Raw genomic sequence first — 8,419 nt, forward strand, 5'->3', positions numbered from 1 at the left:
AAGGCACAGACTAAATACACACAGGAGGCTAATGAGAGAAGTGGGAACACATGGGGGAAACAGCTGACAACATGAACATAAGGACGTCACAGTGGAAGAGTAAAACTAAACACGATGAACACAGGAACGCAAGACCTCTTCAAAATAAAACAGGAAACATAAGACGCAGACATGAAACACATGAAGGGCAAGGGAGACTTAACAGGGGTGGAAGACACAAGGGGAATCTAATGACAAAGAACTATAACAACCTAGGCATGATAAAAATGAACTTAGAAAACTTGAAGGGCTTAAACATAAACCATAAACTAAAACTTAAAATGCTGGGTCAAAAGACCCAGGATCGTGACCGTTTTAACTTGCTGTGTAGTTAGGATTAGGCTAAAAAACATGTAAAATGAAGAAAAAACAACAACACTCTGCTTAGTTAAGTTTCCACACCAAACTAAAGCTAATTAAAAGAATGTGGATTGGGTAAAAATGCTATTTTTAACATTTTTCCAAGCTCCCTTTTGGGGTTGTATGTGTGATTAAATTACCTCACATATGCTCACATAAATCACACTTCTAATTGTTTTTTTTTTCAAACACATGGTAACCTTTACAGAACAATTTGTGTCCATCTACATGGACTTTTGTGACATTACATTTTGGCCACATGAGTTTTAGATAAAGCCTCTGCCAGTAAAGTTGTGATTGTTTATCTGTTTCCTCTGTGTTTGGACTTGCACTAGATTGAGACATCCTCAGCAAGATTGGTTTCTGCTGATGCTACGTGTGCACCCACTACTGACCGGCCGGTTGCTCGTCGTTCTCCCTAAATCAACAATCTTCTTTGTCTTTGTCACAATAAGGTCCATATGGCTCACACCACATCACTCCATCAAGCTGTCAGTCTGCTCCCCGAACTCAAACCCCTGCTTAGCTATCCTGCAGAGTCATTTGAGGCATTCTGTCAAAGACACGATGAGCCCTGGTTTCATTTGAAGTCTACAGTGTGCAGTGTGAACATGAAAGGAGACAGGAATTTTTCCTGTGGGGCTGCAAAGCTATTTACCAGCTGTTCAGGCACACAGTGGTGTGACTGCAGAAACCCCTGTCTCCCATGTAGTCAAGTGTTATTATTGTGTTTGTGGATACTGTGGTTAAAACTAGTGTGGAGCAAAAATGAATAATAGCAGTATCCTCATAGAGGAAGTAGGACGCAGTGTTGAACTGGTATTGCAATACAAAGCAAATATTTCCACTGATGCACAATATGTGCCAATGCCTATTGTGTATAGGCACATATCCATTAATAAATTGTATCAGTGTGCAACTTAAACAAAGATTACATTGTATACACCAGGTAGCACTAATGACGAAAACTCAGGATCATAAATACATGGACTATATGCTTTACTGCTTTACTGTGCAAAGTTTTATTGAAGCACTCTGACGTTTCGGGTGATGTGTGTATTCAAGTGCTGTACCAAGAAAAGGCAAATTGGAAACAAATTGCATGGGAAGACTAAAAGGAAGAAAGAAATCCATTCTAAATGTGGAAGTGATTACAATACTCATGGAAGATAAAAGATGCATTTCGGGTATCTGGAGCAGATGGAGCGGCTCTCATAAACCGTCTCTCGAAGCACTTAGTTTATCACGGGTGGATTACAAACGGCTCTGTCCCCTTGTTGAATGCTTTCTTAGTGGGAGACTGTGAGCATACATTGTGTTATCTCATCTCGATTTCGCTTTCTGGCTTGCAAATACTGCCATTTTCCCCCCCACGAGAGTAAACAAAAACAAAATGGGATCTCTCACAGACATAAACCCGAGTAGATCGGAAGTCAGTTGAGCTCGGAAAGCCACAATATCCATAGTAGCTGCTATTTCTTGATCAGTCCTTCCCTGCTGTGTCCCGGAGGAGTGTAAGAGTTGCACTGTCATTGCAATCCTTAGATAGCTTTCACATTACATGTAGTCATTTGATTTATTGCTATAATAAAGCTGCTTTAAAGCTGCTTTAATGTTTGGGATTGCATACCGCACACTGCATATGCAGCACTGCCTTCCTCCAAAGTTTGAAAACAGAAAACTTTAATCATTATGTATGCAAATTGACTTGAGCTAAACACCACAGCCAAACAATGCCAAATATATCTTGCTTAACTCTCACTTTGTATACGCTTCATTCGACAGTGGGGAACTCGGGTAAAGGAGAGGAGGAAATGATCGTCTACTGCTGACAAGGCTGTCATGCAGCCAAACTGCTATAATGTACAGTCTCAAAACTGGAGTGGTTAAATTAAAGAGTGTAATAAAACAAATTCAGGAAGCAAATCATTTTGGAACTGAACACAAAGAGAATACATGAAGCAACAATTATCCAAGTTAAACATTTTATAGAAATACATACACACACATATCTAAAGGCAATTAACTTAAGATGTCTTCTGATTTTTTACAGTCAGACTTTCTGTTTTGCAACTAGATAAGTCACCTCATTATGTTTATTAGAACGAAAGCAGATTAAAACACATTCCCACGTGCTTCACTATGCAGATGTGGAGCCCGGTCCATGTACTTTCCACGCTCCATGACCGAAAGAGTGTTTAGGGACAATAAACAGTGTAAAAGTAATAGTCTCAATTACTAGTACAGCAAACTTCAAATTAGTAATAATCTGTACCAGAAGATACAATCTCAAAAGAGCTAGAAATGACAGCTGGTTACATTCTACTTTAGGGTTGCTTTATAGTCCAATCATCCTATTGCATCCCATTACAACAATGGCATCTCTGCTGGGCAGCAGAGGAGCCTACAATTACTTTAGTGCTATCCACCCTTCGTAATGTAGCAAAACTGTGGTCTAAAGCTGCAGAACCCCTCCTCCCCCAAAACCCAAACAAAACACACACACACACAGGTGAAATAGAAGCATGCACACTGGGAGTTTATTTCTCATTTCGAGGATGAAGAAATATTTGCACGTCGACATAAAATGCTGATCGACAATACTTGGTAGCCAGTAATTACAGTAATGTGGCAGCTAAAAAGTTATAAGGTCATGAGATTTAAAGCCTCTTTATATTTTATTTAACTTGCATTTATAGTTCTACTGATTCATCTTTTTTTTCTGAATAAAATGTCTCTTCACTGACCCCCTCCCACCAACACGCTGACAAAAACGCCCGGCGGAACAAAGTTAAGGAGACGAGACAAACGAGCGTCTCCACAAATGCAGTCACATTAAGCTCTGATTTAAAAATCAATCCGGCAGTCAGAAATATCCTCCTCCTGTTTTCCTCTCATTTGATGATGATTATGATGGATCCATGCAACTGCTCCACACACACCAACTTCAACGCGTGCAGAAGTTAATATGCCAACTTGTGCGAGGACGCCTGTGCAGGCCCAGACACGTCTGTGCTGCAGCACTGCTTATGTGTGGAGGTGTGATATGAAACGATGGCTTTCCAGATACGATTTATTATCAAGCTCAGCACAATGACAATATTAATTTAATGCCTCAACGGTGAAATTAGATAAAAATCTCCTTGACTGATGAGCTATCACCATTACCTAACCTTATCACCATCGTCCGTCCCTGGCATCACTGTCCATCGGCTCACCTCTATTATACATAGATAAAAACGAGATTAAATATTGAAACACATCAAAACAAAAAATTTGCTCTGTATAGCGTCTGCATATCCTTGCGTGTGCTGGGGTTCGTGTAAATTTCCTCTTAAGTGAGTTTGAAGCTCAGTGAGAATGTGTATGTCGCTGCCAATTTTTTGTGAATGAACTATCTACACATGCACCCTTCAGATGGATTTCTAGTGGACTTCAAAGAACAGGAGTGACTACTCATCTGTGGTTTCTGCTGTTTATGTTCCCGTCTGCAACCAAGTTCAAACCCTGCTTTAAGGGTTAATAACTTTTGTGATACTGAGAGATCCATAGCCACTAGGCATTCTGCATGCTTTGGCTTCTTCTAAAGTAAGTTACTATTCAAGGACGAGCAGCAGGAGTCTTCAAATACAAGAACGGGTATGGTATAGCAAAAAAAAGAAAAAAAGCTACTGAAAAACATGTTGTAGATTAAAAAAAAATCCCTCTTCCAAGACAGTTTAGAGTTTAGCTTTGAATGAGGCAACAGTCTGTTTTGTAGCAGGATTAAATCTAGGCATCCAGACAGGCATAAATTCACCCGCCTTTCCTCTTTCTTTAAAAAAAAATAGGTCTGTGCAAGTGACAAATAAAAACATCTTATAACAATAGTTGGTCATAAAATGACTGAATGAGTGTATATTTTGGACTAACATTTACATAAGTTATCTGATTAAATTGTTCCATAAGATTTGTTATGTTTTTATGCAGAAAATGTCACTTCCTGTCTCCATCAGTGTTTGCGTGTCCTCTTGCCTCTTTTTTAACTGCCTAATTATTTTACAGTGATGAATGGTACCAAGAACACATCACCTGTCATCCTGTTAAGAGGTTTTTACAAGTACAGCAAAAGCACGAGGCGCAATCTGCTCAGGTTCATCCTCTAGAATCCTATTACAATATTACATGTTAAATTTATTATTTTAAAAGAAAAAAAATACTTACAAAACACTCTTGTAATATTTTACCCAAAGGACAAGGAGATGTCTAATAGGATTAATTATACCTCAAGGACCAAGTAAAAAATGAAAGTTGTAATTAAGAGGAGAAGTGGGAAAGTTCAAATCTGACAAGCTTTGTTTGAAAATATCTAATAGTCTAATGCTGAGGTGTTAAAAATAAGGCCCGGGGGCAAGAACCAGACAGCAGAGACTTCACTGCAGTGCTTTGGGATGTGAGTGCATAGATTTTAAACTGTTAATTGTATTTTCATACATTTTATAGCTCCCTCACAGCATTCATCCTAACTTAACTGAGTTCACTAATAGACAAACAACTAAATGATGGAAAAGTTCCTGTTTTTCTAATATTTGCTATAGAAGTATTTAATAATTTATTTATTTTTATTGTAGGTCCATGATAAAAACAAACAACCACAAAAAAACATTAAAAATAAAGGACAGTCTGGGTTCTGAGATACACAAATCTCTTTTGTAATTTTACAGGTCTGTCATGAAGAAAACTGAAATGCATTGTTAGACATATATTACAAACAAATTGCACGACTGCACTGCTATTTCTTATATTAAGACATGTCTTAATATATGTAATACATGTTCAATTAAAATGTCTTTACACTTTTAGAAAAGGGAATTTAACTGATCCAACCCATCAATGTGAGCTACACCAGTTGCATGTGATCCAGGATGTATGATTAGTTGGACATCCCTATTCTCCCTAGTCCGAGTGGTAGTCTAGTTGTTTAATCAGGTTAGGTTTAACATTTGACAAGACAAATATAAAATATGAAACTAACCCTTTCTACTCTGATTGCTGTTTTAACTATAAAAGTCATTATATACTGTATTAAGAGAAACCGACCTACAAAGACATTCACAGAGACAGGTCCCTTTACACATGTTATGTATGAATCTGTCCTACAAATGACTAATCTGACTAACAAGCCTTGGAATGTCCCCTAAAAAAGTCTTTATTAATATTTCATTGTACAACATTTTGATGTAACTTTGAAACCGATTTAATTTGACTAAAACAAGGCCACTTACACACCAGCAACACAAAAACGCCCAATGACATCTGTGCTGCTTTTCCACAACCGAGATCAAGGGCAAAATCACATCATCAAATCAAAAAGGATGCAGAAAAAATATAGAGAAAACAATCCTGCACCCAAACAGGGAGTCCAGTAAATAAAATAGTTTGATGCATGCAATGAGCTGCCTTGGGATGGTGAAAATCAATTACGTCGGGGGTCTGTTGGGTGTTTGGGGGGGATGTGTGCTGTTCCCTCCTGATAAGAACATTTCTTTGCTTGATTTGGTTATGCCAAGAGAAGATTATCGCCTGGCAGGAGCAGCAGTAGGCCTTACTCATTAAGTGGTGGGTTATTGCCAGTGCTCAACATCAGAGCCAAGGTTTTAGTACATTGTAATGGGGGCTGGGTAAACACTCAAACACACTGGGATTTTTGGCCTGCTGTAGTTTTGTAAAGCTAAATTGCCTGCTTATATCAAGGATTAGTTATTAACCTTGATCCCAGTGGCAGGGGTGAACTCGTCACTTATGTAGTGCGCGGACATATCGTGACATTGCAGTTAGCGTAGAGACTTGAAACAAGGCATCTTTTATTCTTTAAAAGAATGAGACACGGGTCATTATATTGGCTTGGCTGATACTGTTAGCCATTGTTTCCTTTTAAATGATTTGTGGGATTTGGGGATTTTTTTTCTTTTTTTCTCCACAGCAGGGTTTATTTGAACTAGCAGAGAATCCATGGATGAATCATGTTGCCAAACAAGCTGTCCATTTGTGGTGCAAGATGATAATTGGTCTCACATGAGCTAACGGTAGCTTGGTGATACTTTTCTGTCAATTAAATCATTTCATGTAAACACTTTCTGGCCTTTCTAGCCTGCTGTAAATCTATACTCGAAGGATTGCCGTGAGCAAACTTCTCCAAAATCTGGCAAACAGAGTGCAAAATTAGAAAATAATCAAGTTACTGTAAAAAAAAAAAAAAGTTTGTAAAATTAAGCTGGGTGATATTTGCAGGTATGGTCTTCAGACATGTTTGGTACAGCAGTTATAGTTGCATTAGACAGGATCCCAGGAATGAAAAAGCCTGTCATGTGTAATTGGTGTGTGTGGCACTGTGCTGAGCCACAGGGACCCAGAGTAAATATAACCTGACAGTGTGAAAAAAGGGAGAGAAAAGGCCCTTTTGATCCCTTATTCATCTCTACCCTGTCACTGATAAGGCTGGCGGGGTTGGACGATGGGAGGATGATTTTCCCTGAGGAGAGGGAGATGCAACGCAACAGTGTCACAATACAGACTTGAAGAGGCACACGGGGAGGGGCAAAGGGACAAGATTGAACAATAATGCTAAAGTATGAGCAATTATTAAAGCATTTTAATGTGGAAATACAGGGCAAAGCAGGAGATGATTAACTACCTTTACTCCTGAATGAAGTGTTTCACATAGTGGATATATACGCTGAGGGACTCTTTCCAACTGGAGCCAACTACAAACACACTCTAAATATGAAAAAGCAGTGCTTTTGTCTTTTTCCATGGGTTCCAGTATGTTGTATTCAGTACAAATGAGAAAGGGAAGGCTTGAGTGTGTGTTAAGAAAGACAAAAAAAGTAGAGAAAGGGAGAAAAGGGGAGAAGTGGAGAGACACAGTTGTTCATTCAAGCATAATTCCATTACAGTTGGTGGCTGCTGTGAAGAGAAACCATTAGAGGTGTAATCAGGATGGATGGATGAGAATAAGGACAAGAGACTATGCGCGAGAGGAGATATAAAGCTGATCCTATGTGATTGAGCCATAGCCTATGACCCATAACTCCCCCAGGTAGGGAAAAGGACTATCAGGGAATGAAATGACACCTGTCACTGCAGGTAATAGCAGCATCAACTCTTTTTTGCAAATGCTTTCTTCCCATCACTATCTCTCCATCTCCTTTTTCTCTTCTGTCACCCTCTTACCATTTTTTCTTCTCTCTTGTTATACACTGCATGCCATCAGTATCACAAAGAGATAGGTTAGCAGTTTTACGTAAAACTGCAGCAGTTTTAATGAGTTCACATAAACCACTACAATCTATGGAGACTGCACATTAAGTGATAACATTTTGATTCTGTGTCTGAATCGATTCTGTGCTGGTTTTGACTCTCGTATTTTTAACATGCTGTATCATTTTGCCCCTTATTTTTATTAGTGTCAGTGTGCCCTGCTATAAGCTTCATCTAAGCTATTTTTGCAGTGCTTTTTATGTGTAGCATGTCTCTAACCTAAGTCCATGGTCTCACAAGTTTTCAAACACTGATATTTTAACAATTTAGAAAATCACTGTCAACCTCAAATAGGATTTTGATATAGGGATCAAGCGAGTTACAAATGTACCTGTGCCATACTGACTGACCCTTAAGTGGTTCTATTCAACTCCATTCCTTCACTAGCACATGAGTATTTGTTTTTTACATCTTAGTTTTGTCCAGTTTTTGCGATGTTACTATGTATATTTATATGGTAAATGTGGTTTTTGATGGATGCTCAGAGCTACACATGATTTCCATGCTTGGGGAAAAATTTGGACTGGTCATACCGCTCAGAGGTGCCTCTGTGGTCACTTGCTTTTGGGAACTGAACGTGTATGTGAACCCAAAAATGGCTTAAGAAGCCAATGGGCACTTTGACATAATGCTCAGTGATTGTGTCATAAAGTGACGTGGATGTGCTGAGTAGCCTGCAAAAAGGTCCTTCTTATTATGACCATGGAAAACGAGTAAATGA

Source organism: Aulonocara stuartgranti (assembly GCF_965226115.1).
Source record: "Aulonocara stuartgranti genome assembly, chromosome: 7".
Classification (NCBI taxonomy): domain Eukaryota; kingdom Metazoa; phylum Chordata; class Actinopteri; order Cichliformes; family Cichlidae; genus Aulonocara; species Aulonocara stuartgranti.